Below are 16,717 nucleotides of genomic sequence, written 5' to 3'. Positions count from 1 at the left end.
GTTGTGGTGGCATGCTCGCTACCCACGAGCAGGAATACTTCTTCGGTCAAGTTGGCGACAAAGTGCTGCCCACGATCGCTTATTACTTTCTCCGGGGCACCATGACGTAGGACGATTTGTTCGACGAAAGCTCTGGCTGCTTCTGCGGCAGTGGCCGCTGGACACGCGACAGCCTCGACCCATTTCGTATGGTAGTCGGTAATCACGACGATGTAGCGGTTCCCTGCTTTGGATTTAGTGAAAGGCCCAATGAAGTCCATGCCCACCTGCTGAAAAGGTCGACCTGCAGGTGGGATCGGTTGGAGGAAACCGACCGGCCTCCCCGGTGGTTGCTTTCGTGTCTGGCAGTCGGGGCAGGAGAGAACGTACTTGCGTACGTACGAGAACATCTTCGGCCAGAAATATTGGCAACGAACTTTCTGCCATGTGCGCTTGACACCTAAGTGACCTGCCGTGGTGGCGTCATGGCAGTACCTTAAAATCTCAGATCTCAAGCACTTGGGGAAAACGAGCGCAGCACGATCCTCCTGAAACCCTTTCGCCCTTCGATACAGTACACCGTCGATCAACCGAAAGCTCCGTGCCGTTCTTTTAGTTTTCCTGACAACGGGCGCATCCGGGTGCTCGAGGTGCTGCATAATTTCTTTCATCCTTGGGTCTGCCCTCTGCTTTTTTCCAACATCCACCTGATCCAGAACCAGCAACGGTAAGGGGTTTTCTTCGCTTACAGGCGCGGGATCATGAGGAAGGCGGGAAAGCGTGTCGGCATTTCCGTTCTTGAGGCCAGGGCGGTGTCGCAACGTTTCTGTACCGTTGGCTCGTGTGGGGACTGTGAGAAGCTGACCTTCCGACAATGTGCCGATGGGGCGGCCGGGCTGGCCCCCTAGGCCCGGCCGTTCTCGTTTCCCGAAGGATTAGGCTGTACATTCTGATTGCTTTGGAGCTCAGCCTGATCGTTCCTGCCGTCTCAGAACCGCTGCCAGCACTGTTGTGCTATGTGACCTATGCGGCGGCAAATCTGGCATCGGGGACGCCCGTCGTTGGCACGGGAAGTTCTCTGAGGCCATGGCATTGGGGGGCGACGCACCTCGTCTTCGATGCTTTTTAGCCGGTCAGACAGCGCGGCGATCGAGTCCGCAATCGCTTTTAGGTCTCTTTCGCTGTCAGCAGCCTCCCGTGGGCAACGCAATTCGGCCGCGGCGCAAGTGGCGACACACGTAGGAGGAGAGTACCCTGTCGCTGCGGTGGGTGCGAACCCTACGGAATGCGCGATGTTTTGCATCCACGACTGTAATCCGGTGGAATACTGGATGCCAATCGGTTGTGGCGCCGACGCACGGCTCATCAAAGCTGCCAGATTTATGCGTTGCAAAATTTGGAGGAATGCAGTGCAGCTCTCCGGGTTTGCGATTATCATCTTCTCCAGAATATCCGGACGCGAACCGCGCATAAGGTGCCGCAACCGATCATCTTCCGTCATGGACGGGTTCACTCTTGCACACAGCTGTACGACGTCATAGTAGTACTGCTCGGGGGTTTCGGACGGCAATTGGGTGCGGTTTTGTAGCCGCAAATGGGCGATCTCGACTGAGTGGCGACTCGTAAAGGACGTTTTAAGTAGCGTCGCCCATTCTTCCCATGTATTAGGAGCACCGGTTAGAATTTGAGTATTGTGCCACTTTTTCGCATCTCCGTCTAAGGCGAGATATAGAAATTTCACCTTCATGGCTTGGTCCCAATTATTAAGTGATGCTACATGTTCGTAGCAAAGTAGCCACTCGGAAATAGATTCCTCCGGCGCACCTCTAAAGACTGGTGGTCCGATGAATGGTTTAGCTTGGGGGGTAGACATAGCAGAGAAGAAGGTATGGGGTTCCGTCATAGTGGAGCTGTCAGAGGTAGGTTCCTTATATTTGTTGTTGACTCGGGGCATAATTTCGGAGCGGGACTATCGTTACCGAGCAACCTCCACCACTTTGTAGCGAAACGTCGGGGTTGTTCAAGTTAGGCGCATTGGACGACCAGGGAGACGAATAAGTGTGGTTGAAACTCCGCGGAGGCAATCGATGAGAAGTCAACACGATGAATTCGGGGAGCACTCATTGGGGGTTTATTTAGCTAACACAACTTCAAGTTACAAAATGCACTGGGTTACAAAGACAAAACATAGAAAATGGTGGCATACCCCTCGGCCCGCATAGCTGGTCTCCGGTGGTGAGATCCGCCGTTGACCCCGACTCCGCTCCGCTCACTTTTCAAGTTCAAACATCCTCTTTTTAACCCTTGGTCGTACAAAGAGTCTTCACAAAAACCAGTCACATGTTCGGACTCGCAGCATCTCAACCAATCACAGAAACACTTTCATAAAAGGCACTACATTTGTAAAAACCTCCTTACCAAAATGAAACACGCAAAGGGAAAGGTCCTCCGCACGTGACACTCTCTCCCATACCAGGCCGTGCTGCTTCCTTCGGTCGACTACCGTCGGCGGCCGTTCCCACGCTCGGGCCCCGTAAGTTCTTTCATTAACTGTTGCTTTCTAGAAGCGTCCTTAAGAGCGATGGGTACACCATTGCTTACCAGGTGTACATGCGACAGCGAGGCGCCCCCACATCCTAACAAGAGCGCGGGGGAATATGGTCGTTTACCGGCCGCCACTATGTCTCGGTCAGGCTAAGTGGTCGCGTCCCCATGTCATTCTCAATGACACGCGTGCCTATAAACAATGGCTTAGACTCGGACGGTGGCGCCGGACCTGCCTATTGCTAGACGCTTTTCCTAGTAAGCTTTCCCCTTCTAATCCCGAACGGGGGCGACCTTGACTGCTCCGTTTTTAAGCCGTAAATGCAGCGTGTAGGCGCTCGTCCCAGGCTGGAAAACACGATTTACCCCCCATTCCATTAAAGTAAAAAGCCGAAGCTCTGTAATGGCCAGAGAAACAAACCCAAAAGTAGAAGAGTACAAAGTAAGACTTTAAAAAGAAGCAGAGGAGTTGGTTTTGCACAAATTTCCTGAGAAGATACTGGAGCTGGAAACCTTGCTCTCGCGACAATATAGTTCCATTCTACGCAATCAAAAGCTTTTTCCTGATCCAAGGAAACAAAAATGCCATATATTTGTGTTCTTGTAGCGTACGTGAATAAATCGCGTGTCAGCGCAAGCGATTAATGGATCGTACGACCTGGGAGACAGCATGTTTGTATGTCGCTTACTATTTCCGGTAGATTGGTTGTTATGCGGTTTGCAAGGATGGCTGTCAATATCTTATAATCCGAGCTAAGTAGGCAAACGGGCCTCCACGCCCTTGGATTGGACGGCTCTCCCTCGCTTTTAAACAACAGTATAGCTCTGCTCTCACGAAACGTATTCGGTCTGATTCCGTCAGCAAGAAGCCCATTTAGCATTGTCAAAACGTGGTCTTGTATTGTTTCAAGGAAGGTTTTGTAGAAACTCAAAGATATCCCGTCAGGGCCGGCGGTGGCGGTTGTGTTCATGCGCTGAAGCACGATACGTAATTCATCCAGCGTCACTAGGCTGCAGAGACAATCACGGAGCTCCTCCGGTACGCGGGAAATTCCATCGCAAAACTCAATAACTATTGTAATATAGTTCACGTCATTTGCGTTCTCCGCCCTGAAAAGATTCGAAATATGTGTTTCAAAGAACCTCATTATGTCTTCTGCTCGTGTAGACTGTTCGCCATTCGGCAACTGAACGAAAGGGACATGCATTTGTTAACCCATGGAGCCGTTGCGGACACTTCGAAGAGCAGCTGGATCTGAAACCGGTCGTCCGTTGATAAAAGACTGCGCAGCCGTGCGCGAACTAAGACGTAGCAAAAGTGCGTACCGCGCCTTTAACTGATCGAGATAGTTGTGCATTGCGAACGTCAGCGTCTCGCCTCTGCGTACAATGTGCGCTTTTCGCAGCGTGTCGTTTATCTCTGTCGCCAGGCGCGCTTTCCTTTCGTGCCCCGCTTTGATAAGCTCGGCGCGCCAACTGTGTTTCAATGCGTCCCAGTTACGAGGTTCAGGCGGCCTTTTGCATGCTTGCTCTAGTGCATTGCGCAGTAATACTACGCTTTCCAGGTAGTGCATGAGTGTGGTGTCCATTTTCCAATGATTTCTAAATAAAGTGGATCGTTCAAAGAAAAGTTTTACAGACACTGCAAAGTGGTCTGTAATGCATGGAATGTCCGGTGGGAAATGTAGGCCATCGCAACCAAGGACATGAGTGGCTAGCACTTCTGGAAAATAGAAGCGGTCTAGCCGGGTCATGTTGGGACCCCGTTGCCATGTTGCAAAGAAGTCATTTCCGTGAGTGTCGACCCACGCATCCCTGAGCTTGAAATTGCGGATGAGTTGTCGCAATGCGCTAACTCCGCTTTATTGTCTGCGTCCGCGCACTTCTCTGTCGGTATCCTCAACACAGTTAAAATCCCCTACAAAGAAAGTAGGTTAGCTGTCAAACATAAATGAGTCGAGTGAATCGAAAAAAGTCGAACGTGCCCCCACGTTGAGCTGGGGCATATATTGCGAGCGCCCTTACTAGTCTGCCATGGAGGTCAAAGTCTACTGCTAGTGTGCGGCCGTCAAAACCATAAACACAGTGTGCTCTTTGAGGTAACGCTGGTGTCAAGAAAACAACTCCGACTCCGCACATCTTTGAATCAGTCAGCAAAAAATAGCCTTCGACTCCAAAATGTGAACAAAAGGATTGCACATCAAAAGCGGTTCTAAAATTACATTCCTGTAAAAAGAGGGTGTCGACATGACGTGACCTTGCGAAGTGCATGATTTCTCTCTGCTTATCTTGGCATCTGAAACCCCTGACGGTTAAGGAAAGAAAATGCACCGTAGCCATTTTAAAAAAAAAGGAGAGTGTGCGCAATCTTCAAAGAAACCCCTTGCAGGGGGTGGGGCAAGCGCTCAACGAATGAACATGACTAAAGAGAGAAATTCTCTGACGTCGCCAGAGCAATAGCGAATTTTGGGGCCTTACTACTGTCCGTAGAGCCCTCAGAGTCCGTGGTTGCTGGGTGGGCTCGTTTGGTGGCTGAACGGTCTATTTCCATGGCGCTGGCACCGACACTCGCACCGGCGGCTGCACCTGTAATCTGGTAAATGGGGTTTGACAGGCTCAGTTTGCGGGTCTGAGCCGAGTACTTGCTGGCGCGGGCGCTCGTAGTTGTCGGTGGCATAATCACTCTTGTGGTATTGTCTGGGCCGATGATCGGAGCGTCTGCACGTCCCGTCGTTCGGGTGCCGCGTCCCATCGAAGCTCTCGGCGCCTCGGAGCTACTGGTGGTGCCAACTGTGTCAAAGCTGTAGCTCTCGTGGTCTCTGCTAAGTATGGGCACTCGGGCTTCGGCTTTGGATGAGCTGTGTTCTTCATAGGCGTCTGGCGAAAAGTCGCCGTTCTCGGACGGGGTGTAAAGGGTTTGCGAGGCTTTCTCAGACAGGGGAGGCAGGTCTCCTGCGTTTTGTGGTTCAGCATGGGCGTCAGTGTCGCTTTTGTCAGTGTCGCTCGCAAGCTCGAGCGCCGGATAATCATCTTGCAATTCGGGCGTGAGGTCGATGCACGTTTTTTCTTCGGTTGCCGCTGCTGAAACCGCTGCGAAGGACTTCGGACGTACGCAGTCAGCTGTTGCATGGCTGCTCGAGCACTTGCGGCACGGTTCTGCGCATCCCTCTGTGGCATGTCCAAACACGTTGCAGCGCGTTCAACGGGGCGTGGCACAATCTTTGGCGATGTGGCCAGCATTCCTGCACTTCGAGCACCCATGTGCTCAAAGTGCAGGGGTACCGGGGTAGTCAGTACCGGGGTAGTCAGTACCGGGGTAGTCGTGTGTGACTTTTCGGTAGTCACACATGACATTGTAGCCTTGGACTGTCACAAAGTTCGGTATTTGGCTTTTCATTTCCACTCGCGCCACACGGACACCTGTGCCAACCCCAGGGCGGCCCTCGAACACTGGCTCGTGGATATGTTGCACGTTGCCGTAAGGGGAGAGTGCAGTCGCTAGGGCTGCGTCGCTTACCCACAGCGGTACCCGGAAGACTGTGACGTGGACTATTTCAGGACCTACGCTAACTAGTGTGATTCACCGTTCAAGAGAATGGCGCCCCGGCTCTTCAGCTTGGTGGCTGCATGGACGTTTGCGGCGGCGGTGCCGAACTTTGCACCTCCCATGTGCTGGAGGGACTTGATACCGGCTGGGCCGGTTACTGCTTCGAGGGCATCTATGATGTCGACGGTGCTCCCCTCTGAAGCGCTGAAGTTAAAGCAATGAGCTTTCGGCGGTGGCGCTGCGAAAGCCATCACACTTTCGTCCTGGCTCTGGCTCTCACGGCTTTCGCTGTGGTGCCCAGGCGTTGGCAAACGATGAAGGCCTGGACAGAGCGGGGGGGGGGGGTTGTCTAGGAGTTCGCTTAATGCTTGATAAGATGGGGTTGACGACTGGCAGCCTGCCTGGTCACGGGAATCCCGACGCTAGGTAAGCGGCGAACGCAGCGTCAGCTGTCGATCAACTACTGACAAGCGGCGAAGCGCGTCGGCATTTATACTCTTGCCGTCGAATGTTCTAGCGTTATCGCTGGCGGTGGCGTAGGGTCCAGAATAATGTGTACAGTTCACGGAGTAGGCGTGGTCTTATCGAAATGATTTACTACAGTCCGCAAGCTTCTCGAAAACTGCAGGCGGGGTTTGCGCTGAGAATTGTGTAATGTTTTGGGACGATAACAAAACTTGGGAAATGGAACGTGGCATTGCCCCCCTCTGAAAAAGGCATCGTCCCAATGCTTTAACTAAAAATGAAGGTACAACAATAATGCAAGAAAGTACAATTAATAAGTTACGATACAATAATACAAAAAACACTGTTTCAGTTTGTTAGCGCGCATGAAACGGCTTTAGGAGCGCGACATGTACGACTTCAGGTCGCGATTGGCGTCGTTGAGAGTTCATGATGCCGTCGGAGACAACCTCGTAATCAAGTGGGCCGAGACGTCGAACCACCCTGTATAGTCCGAAGTACGGTCGCAGAAGCTTTTCACTTAGTCCATGTCGGCGTATCGGCGTCCACACCCAAAAACGTTCACTGGGCTGGTATTCCGCGAAGCGTCGTCGAAGACAGTAACGGCGGCGGCTGTCGGTCGTCTGTTGATTCTTGATACGGAGACGCGCGAGTTGTTGGGCTTCTTCAGCGCCTTGAAGGTACTCACTCACATCGAGGTTTTTTTCGTCGGTGACGTTGGGTAACATGGCATCGAGCGTCGTTGCAGGGCTCCTTCCGTAGACCAACTTGTATGGAGATATCTGCGTCGTCTCCAGCACCGCCACGTTGTATGTGAAGGTCACGTACTGAAGAATGGCGTCCCACGTCTTGTGTTCGACATCGACGTACATTGCCAGCATGTCGGCGATCGTCTTGTTAAGCCGCTCGGTGAGGCCGTTGGTCTGTGGGTGGTACACTGTTGTCTGGCGGTGGTTTGTCTGGCTGTAAACCAAGATCGCTTGAGTTAAGTCGGCAGTAGATGCCGTTCCTCTGTCTGTGATAAGGACCTCCGGGGCGCCGTGACGTAGGACGATATTTTCGACGAAGAACTTAGCTACCTCGGAAGCACTGCCTTTGAGAAGGGCTTTTGTCTCGGCGTAGCGGGGGAGGTAGTCGGTAGCTACCACGATCCACCTGTTTCCGAAAGCCGACGCCGGGACCGGCCCCAGTAGGTCCATACCAATCTGCTGGAAAGGTCGGCAAGGTGGTACAATTGGCTGCAGAAGTCCCGCTGGCCTTGTCGGCTGTGCCTTGCGTCGCTGACAGTCCGGGCATGTCCACACATAACGAGTGACGTCGGTGGTAAGACGTGGCCAGTAGTACCTTTCTTGTTTCCTCGCGAGCGTGCGAGAAACACCGAGGTGCCCTGCCGTCGGATCGTCGTGCATGGCCTGCAGGTGTTCTGGTCGCAGAGCTGAAGGCACCACAAGGAGGCACTTAGCTCGAAGCGGTGAAAAGTTTTTCTTTTGTAGAAGACCGTTTCGCTGGAAGAACGACGCGAGTGTGCGCTTGAATACCTTCGGGCCTTCGGCGGTCCTGCCTTCGAGGTATTCTATTAGGGTCTTAAGTTCCGGGTCGGCCCACTGTCGTTCAGCGACGTCGTCTGTAGTTATCGTTCCCAAGAAGTAGTCGTCATCCGGGTCGTCGGGTAGCGGTAGGTTGACAGGCGCACGAGAGAGACAGTCGGCGTCGGAGTGTTTCTTGCCAGACTTGTCAATGACAGTAATGTCATATTCTTGAAGTCTCAGGCTCCATCGTGCAAGGCGACCTGAAGGGTCCTTCAAGGTGGCTGGCCAACACAAGGCGTGGTGGTCGCTCACAACTTTGAAGGGCCTGCCGTAGAGGTAGGGGCGAAATTTCGACGTAGCCCAGTTGATGGCGAGGCACTCCTTTTCTGTTGTGGAATAATTTGCTTCTGCTTTGGATAGCGATCGACTGGCGTAACTAATAACCCTTTCAAGTCCGTCAGCCCTCTGCACAAGAACGGCGCCGAGACCTACGCTGCTTGCGTCAGTATGTATTTCTGTCTCGGCGAATTCGTCGAAATGGGCAAGTAGCGGAGGTGTCTGGAGGCGATATTTAAGCTCCTGGAAAGCGTGTTCCTGTGGCGTTTCCCACTTGAATTCCACGTCGGCCTTGGTAAGGTTAGTGAGAGGATCGGCGATGCGGGCGAAGTTTTTCACGAACCGCCTATAATAGGCGCACAGGCCCAGAAATCGGCGCACGGCCTTTTTGTCTGTGGGCGGCGGGAAGTCGGCGATGGCGGCTGTTTTCCGTGGATCGGGACGAACTCCTGACTTGCTGGTAACGTGCCCCAGAAACAAGAGCTCCTCATACGCAAATCTGAAATTTTCTGGCTTCAGTGTGAGTCCGGACGTCTTGATGGCTTGAAGTACAGCTTCAAGGCGCCGAAGATGCTCGTCGAAACTCGAGGAAAACACGACGACGTCGTCTAAGTACACAAGGCAAGTCTGCCACTTCAATCCTGCCAGTACTGTATCCATAACGCGTTGAAAAGTTGCAGGCACTGAGCAAAGGCCGAAGGGCATCCCCTTAAACTTGAAGAGGCCATCCGGTGTTATAAACGCCGTCTTCTCTCGGTCTTTTTCGTCTACTTCGATTTGCCAATAGCCAGTCTTGAGGTCCATTGACGAAAAGTACTTGGCGTTATGGAGCCGATCAAGTGCGTCGTCTATTCGTGGGAGAGGATACACGTCCTTTCTTGTGATTTTCTTCAGGCGGTGATGATCGACGCAGAAACGTAGGGTCCCATTCTTTTTCTTCACTAACGCCACGGGGGATGTCCATGGACTCTTGGACGGCTGGATAATGTCAGCCCGCAGCATTTCATCAACTTGTCTCTTCATGGCCTTACGTTCACGCGTCGAAACCCTGTACGGACTCTGACGGAGTAGTCTGGCATTTTCTTCGGTTATTATGCGATGTTTCGTGATTGGGGTCTGCCGAAGTTTTGATGACAACGAAAAGCAATCTTCGTATTGCAGGAGCAGGGCCTTGAGCTGTTCTTGCTTATGGTTCGGAAGTCTGGGATTTACATCGAAAGCTATGGTAGGGGCTTGTTCTTCTGAGCAGGTTCCGCAGAATCGGCGAGGGCGAAAACACTAAGGGCTTCGACAATTATTTCTATGTATGCGACCGTTGTTCCTTTGTTCACATCTTTGTACTCAATGCTGATTTCGTGAGCATAACCGTTGATTCGCCTCTCCGCAGCTCTGCAATTCCCCTGGCGACGCAAATATTTCGGGTGACCAACAGATGCTGACTGTCTTCACCGACGCCTTCCAAGTCAGGTGATTTAGGAGTGCCGACTGAAATAATGACGCTTGAGCGAGGCAGAATGGTGACTTGTTCTTCCAGCACATTCAAGGCATGGTTTCCTGACGGCGTGCGCGGCGGTTGTGCTTCTTCTGTGAATAACATATCGACTTTGTTTTTAGGTTTATGATAGCACCATGGAGGCATAAACAGTCCATGCCAAGCGTGACATCTCTTGAGCAACGCTGCAGGACTACGAAGTCTGTAGGATAAATACGGCCGTTGATGGTGACTCTCGCTGTACAGATTCCTGCAGGCGTTACGAGATGACCTCCGGCTGTGCGGATTTCAGGGCCTTCCCAAGCTGTCCTAACTTTCTTTAACTTTCCGGCGAACGACCCACTGATGACGGAGTAGTCGGCTCCAGTATCGATGAGAGCGGTCACACTGTGGCCGTCGATAAGAACGTCGAGGTCGCTAGTTCTCCGTCTCGCTTTACATTTAGGGCGTGGCGTCGGGTCACGGCTGCGTCGGCTTGTTCCACTGCTTCCATGTTGCGTCGTCAGGTCACCTTCGGTAAGTGAGGTTTCGCCGTCAGGGCTTTGCCTGGTTGACGTTGTGTTCGGAAAGCTGCGTCGCGGCGTCGTCGTCGTCGAAGGATCTTCGGTAGTTCGTCGCACAGCAACCGCACCTCCATCGGTTGCTGCCCTTAGTTTCCCGGATACGAGCTAAGAGACCGGCCCCGCGTTGGGCCAAAGTACTGCCGGTGGTGCGGTGACGTGCGGCGACTAGGCGACGGTGAACGAGAAGGGCTTTGTGGTGTTAACTGAGTTTCTGTCGGGTAGTTGGCGATGTCACGTGGCCGTTCGTTTGGCTGTGGACGCGGTGCATTGACGGCAAAGCCACGCAGTCCCGTCTGTCGGTACTGGCAACCGCGGTAGGTGTGTGCGGCCTCGCCGCAGTAGTAGCAGAGCGGGCGGTGGTCAGGGGTGCGGCAGACGTCAGTCTTCCTCGGCGCACTGCGCTGGGTCACTGGCGAACGGTATGACGTCAGTGGGGGTGGTGGCGGCGGTGGCGTCTGTCGAAGGAAGTGCGATGGGGCGGCGTTTTGGAGTGGACGGGGAGGAGCGTTGGGGCGCACTGCAGCGGCGTAGCTCATATCTTCCGGCTCGGGCAGCGGTGCTTGGGGAATTCGAAACGATTTCCGAACTTCTTGTCGCACAATATCGGCGATTGAAGCCACTTGAGGCTGCGCCGAAGGCAACAGCTTGCGCAGCTCTTCCCGCATGGGGTGTAGCTCACATGGTAGAGCTCTCGCTTCGCTCCGAGAGGTACGGGGATTGATACCCCGCACTTCCACCAGATGTCACGGGGTCGTGACGCGGCCGAAGACCGGAGACTTTATGTTGGGATTTAACTGTTTATTTGGGCGAACCTGTGCCCGGTAAACGGAAAGTTCGATTACAGTAGCAGTCTTGCACAGATAGCGTTTAAGAGAATTTTATTTCCTTATATAACATACACAGCTAATGTGCACACATAAAAATGGACAATTGTGAACAATGTGTATGTAAAATGCAAGCTGTTAATAAAGCGAACAGAAATTATTGCATATGCAGTAACTTACAATGCAAAATTGTACAACAGAGACAGGAGATTCATGACATCGAGATGATTCAACTCAAATAAATAGTAAGGCAACGTGAACAAACAAGGCGGGGGGATCATTTACAGTGTAGGTTGATGCTTAGCATTCACCTGTGGGGACAGTTTGCTTTCACGCTCAAGAACAATATTTCACAAAAAGGACATGTTTCTAAGGAAGAAAAGGGAAATACGCACTGTAATGTTACAGAGGTACAAGCTCTTGCCCACCTCCTCAATAGGGGAGGAAAGGCATGGACACTGTTGTTTTTAATGATAATAAATCGCGTAGACCAGCGTCGGAGGAAAGCCTCCACTCCCAGCATGACTAGTTCTGCATTAAGATGCATAAGCATTATGTTTCTTAGCCGATGTAGTAGGGAAAACATGGCTCTCTGCGGGCGTCCCCTCTGGCAGGCCAGTCCCCTTCGTTTCCATAAAACGAAGGCTCCGATAGCCATTAGGTGTACGATGAAGTTATCCCTGTGGCTAGACTTCCATTGCATACTTATTTGGAACATTCTGGTAACCATGCGCCAAAAGGTGCGCGCTACTATACATTCATGGAAGACATGGTTCAGTGTTTCGATGCGACCGCACTACGGGCATGTGGAAGAGGGCACCACGCCCCATGCCGCAAGGCGGTCGGCCGTTGGTAAAGCCTCCAATTCCCTAAGCCAGTTTAGGTCACGGATTTTGGATGGGAGAGACGTGTTTGTAAGAGTCCAACGTCTTTTTGCCCGGCGTTTCTGGCGTTGTTCCTCGGATAGGCTTTTAAATGCTATTAGTTCGCTGACGTCGGTAGAGGACATTTCCACAAGTACTTCAACTGGAAAATCATTTCGCCATAGTTGCAAGGATTTTATAACATGTGTGTAATACGCTGGGGGCCGCTCAGCAGCTTGTCCCGTGTCGTTTGCTAAACCAAAAAGCCTTCGAAAGGTTCCTAGCAGATACAAGTTTCCTGCCTCGATACGATGAGTTCTCTAAGAGTGCCCAGGTGTTTTTGAGAGCCAACGTGCGGCACATTACATCAAGGTTGGGTCACTGAGCCCTTCCCATTTTACTGGTCAGCGGACCAAGACTCTAGCGACAGCTTCGGCGTAGCCATTCCAAAAAAAGGAGCCGCATGCAGTAGCCACTCTCAACAAAACCCGACGAGGTGGTTGAGCAATTTGGCTACATGAAGCAGTGGCGCTGTTATGCTGGATGTAATTAGATAAGCCCTTTTAGTAAAAGGAAGTTCAAAGGCTCTGGCGACTTCAATGGGTCTGTCCACTGTGTTGGATTTCTTTCCATGTGGTGCGGGCTACCTTACCAGTCGAAAGGAAAGTTAGACCTAAGACTTTGACTCCTTGGACGATTTGGACGCCGTCAGGGAACTCTTCAATGTGCATCCCAAAGCACAATGCCTTGCTTTTTCCCGGATTGACACGTGCTCCCGACAGGTAACTATACGCGTGAAATATTCGCAAAAAGGCTCTGTAGCTATCTATGTTCCGTATAAACAACGAGATATCATCGGCATATGCCGCTGCTTTCACTTCGCGCAAGCCTGGGAGAGCAAACCCGTGTATTGAAGTGCGTTTCTGAATTTGTTTCAATAATGGATCTATGCATAATACAAATAAAACTGCGGAGAGGAGACAGCCTTGTCGAATGCCCCTACTTACTTCGATAGGCCCAGATGTATATCCATTCACTACTAATGATGTTTCTAAGTCTGTGTGAAGTAAGCGGAGGACGTCGGTTAAATGTGCTGGGAAACCATAGCACTGAAGCACAGCGAAGATATAGTTCCATTCTACGCAATCAAAAGCTTTTTCCTGATCCAAGGAAACAAAAATACCTCATGTTTGTGTTCTTGTACCATACGTGAACAAGTCGCGAGTCAGCGCAAGCGAGGAATAGATCGTACGACCTGGAACACAGCATGTTTCTATGTCGCTTACTATTTCCGGTAGAATGGTAGTTATGCGGTTTGCAAGGATGGCTGTCAATATCTTATAATCTGAGTTAAGTAGGGAAATGGGCTTCCACGCCCTTGGATCAGACGGCTATCCCTCGCTTTTAAGCAAGAGTATAACTCTGCTCTCACGAAACGTATTCGGTCTGATTCCGTCAGCAAGAAGCCCATTTAGCATTGTCAAAAGGTGGTCTTGTATTGTTTCAAGGAAGGTTTAGTAGAAGCTCAAAGGTCAGGGGTGTTGTGTTCATGCGCTGAAGCATGATGCATAATTCATCCAGCGTCACTGGGCTGCACAGACCATCGCGGAGCTCCTTCTATACGCGGGAAGTTCCCTCGCAAAACTCATTAGCTGTGGTGGCATGGTTCACGTCGCTCGCGTTCTTCGCCCTGAAAAGATTCAAAAAAGGTGTTTCAAAGACATTCAATATGTCTTCTGCTCGTGTAGACTGTTCGCCATTCGGCAACTGAACGAAAGGGACATGCATTTGTTCACCCATGGAGCCGTTGCGAACACTTCGAAGAACAGCTGGATCTGAAACCGGTCGTCCGTTGATAAAAGACTGCGCGGCCGTGCGAGAACTAAGACGTAGCAAAAGTTCATACGGCGCCTTTAACTGATCGAGATAGTCGTGCATTGCGAACGTCAGCGTCTCGCCCCTGCGTACAGTGCGCGCTTTTCGTAGCGTGTCCTTTATCTCTGTCGTCAGGCGCGCTTTCCTTTCGTGCCCCGCTTTGATAAGCTCGGCGCGCCAACTGTGTTTCAATGCGTCCCAGTTACGGGGTTCAGGCGGCCTATCGCACGCTTGCTCTAGTGCATTGCGCAATAATGCTACGCTTTCCAGGTCGCGCGTGAGTGTGGTGTCCATTTTACAATGATTTCTAAATAAAGTGGATCGTTCAAAGAAAAGTTTTACAGACACCCGAAAGTGGTCTGTAATGCATGGAGCGTCCGGTGGGAAATGTAGGACCTCGCAACTAAGGATATGTGTGGCTAGCACTTCTGGAAAATAGTAGCGTTCTAGCCGGGTCATGTTGGGACCCCGTTGCCAGGTTGCAACGAAGTCATTCCCGTGAGTGTCGACCCACGCATCCCTGAGCTTGAAATTGCGGATGAGTTGTCGCAATTCGCTAACGCCGCTATATTGTCTGCTTTGTCTGCGTCCGCGCGCATCTCTGTTGGTGTCCTCAACACAGTTGAAATCTTCTACTATGAAAGTGGGGTAACTGTCAAACATAAATGAGTCTAGTGAATTTAAAAAGTCGGCCGTGCCCCCACGTTGAGCTGGGGCATATTTTACGAGCGCCCTTACTTGTCTGCTGTGAAGGTCAAAGTCTACTGCTAGTGTGCGGCCGTCAAAACCATAAACACAGTGTGCTCTTCGACGTAACGCTGGTGTCAAAAAAAAACAACTCCGACTCCGCACATCTTTGAATCAGTCAGCGATAAAAGGCTTCGACTCCAAAATGTGAACAAAAGGATTGCACATCAAAAGGCGTTCTAAAATTACATTCCTGTAACAACAGGATATCGACATTACGTGACCTTGCGAAGTGCATGACTTCTCTGCTTATCTCGGTGTCTGAAACCCCTAACGTTTAGGGAGAGAAATTGCACCGTAGCCATTTTGAAAAAAGGGAGAGTGCGCGCAAACTTCTGAGAAACCCCTTGCAGAGGGTGGGGCGAGCGCTCAACGAGTGAACAGAACTAAAAAGAGAAATGCTCTGACGTCGTCAGAGCATTAGCGAGTTTTTGACACTTACTACTGTTCGTAGAGCCCTCAGAGTCCGTGGTCGGTGGGTGGGCACGTTTCGTGGCTGAACGGTCAACATCCATGGCGCTGGCACCGACACTCGCACCAGCGGCCGCACCTGTAATCTGGTAAATGGGGTTAGACAGGCTTAGTTTACGGGTCTGGGCAGAGTATTTGCCGGCGCGGGCGATCGGCGTTGTCAGTGGCATAATCACCCCGTGGTCTTGACTGGGCCGATGACCGGAGCTTTTGCACGCCCCGTTGTTCGGGTACCGCGTCTTATCGAAGCTCTCGGCGCCTCGGTGCTGCTGGTGGCGCCAACTATGTCGGAACTGTAGCCCTCGTGTTCTCTCCTCTGTACGGGCACACTGGCTTCGACTTTGTATGAGCTGTGGTCTTCATAGGCGTCCGGCGAAAAGTCGCTCGTCTCAGACGGGGCGTGAAGGATTGACGAGGCTTTCTCAGACAGGGAAGGCAGGTCTCCTTCGTCTTGTGGTTCAGCATGGGCGTCGGTATCGCTTGTGTCAGTGTCGCTCTCAGGCTCAAGCACCGGATAATCATCTTGTAGTGTGGGCGTGAGGTCGGTGCACACTTGTTCTTCAGTTGCCACTGCTGCAGCCACTGCGAAGGACTTTGAACGTACGCAGTCAGCTGTTACATGACTGCCCGAGCACTTGCGGCACGGTTCTGCGCATCCCTCTGTGGCATGCCCAACGCTATGCAGCGCATGCAACGGGGCGTGGCACAATCTTCGGCTATGTGGCCAGCGTTCCGGCATTTAGAGCACACTTTCTTGACTCCCCGGTAGTCATACATAACATAGTAGCCTTGAACTGTCAGAAAGTTTGGTATTTGACTTTTCATTTTCACTCGCGCTACACGGACACCTGTGCCCACCCCAGGGTGGCCCTTGAACATTGGCTCGTGGATGTGTTGCACGTTGCCGTAGGCGGAGAGGGCAGTCGCTAGGGCCGCGTCGCCTACCCACAGCGGTACCCGCAAAACTGTGACGTGGACTATTTCAGGACCGACGCTGGCTAGTGGAACTGATACGCCGTTCAAGAGAATGGCGCCCCGGCTCTTCAGCTTGGTGGCTGCATGGACGTTTGCGGCTGCGGCGCCGAACTTTGCGCCTCCCATGTGCTGGAAGGACTTGATACCAGCTGGGCCGGTTACTGCTTCGAGGGCATCTATGATGTCATCGACGGTGCTCCCCTCTGGAGCGCTGAAGTTAAAGCAATGAGCTTTCGGCGGTGGCGCTGCGAAAGCCATCACACTTTCGTCCTGGCTCTGGCTCTCACGGCTTTCGCTGTGGTGCCTGGGCGTTGGCAAACTATGAAGGCCTGGACAGAGCGGGGGGGGTTGTCTAGGAGTTCGCTTAATGCTCGATAAGATGGGGTCGACGACTGGCAGCCTGCCTGGTCACGGGAATCCCGACGCTAGGTAAGCGGCGAACGCAGCGTCGGCCGTCGATCAACTACTGACAAGCGGCGAAGCGCGTCGGCATTTATACTGTTGCCG

The sequence above is a fragment of the Rhipicephalus microplus genome, unplaced genomic scaffold (assembly GCF_043290135.1).
Source record: "Rhipicephalus microplus isolate Deutch F79 unplaced genomic scaffold, USDA_Rmic scaffold_12, whole genome shotgun sequence".
NCBI lineage: Eukaryota > Metazoa > Arthropoda > Arachnida > Ixodida > Ixodidae > Rhipicephalus > Rhipicephalus microplus.
This window is presented reverse-complemented; position numbering follows the sequence as displayed.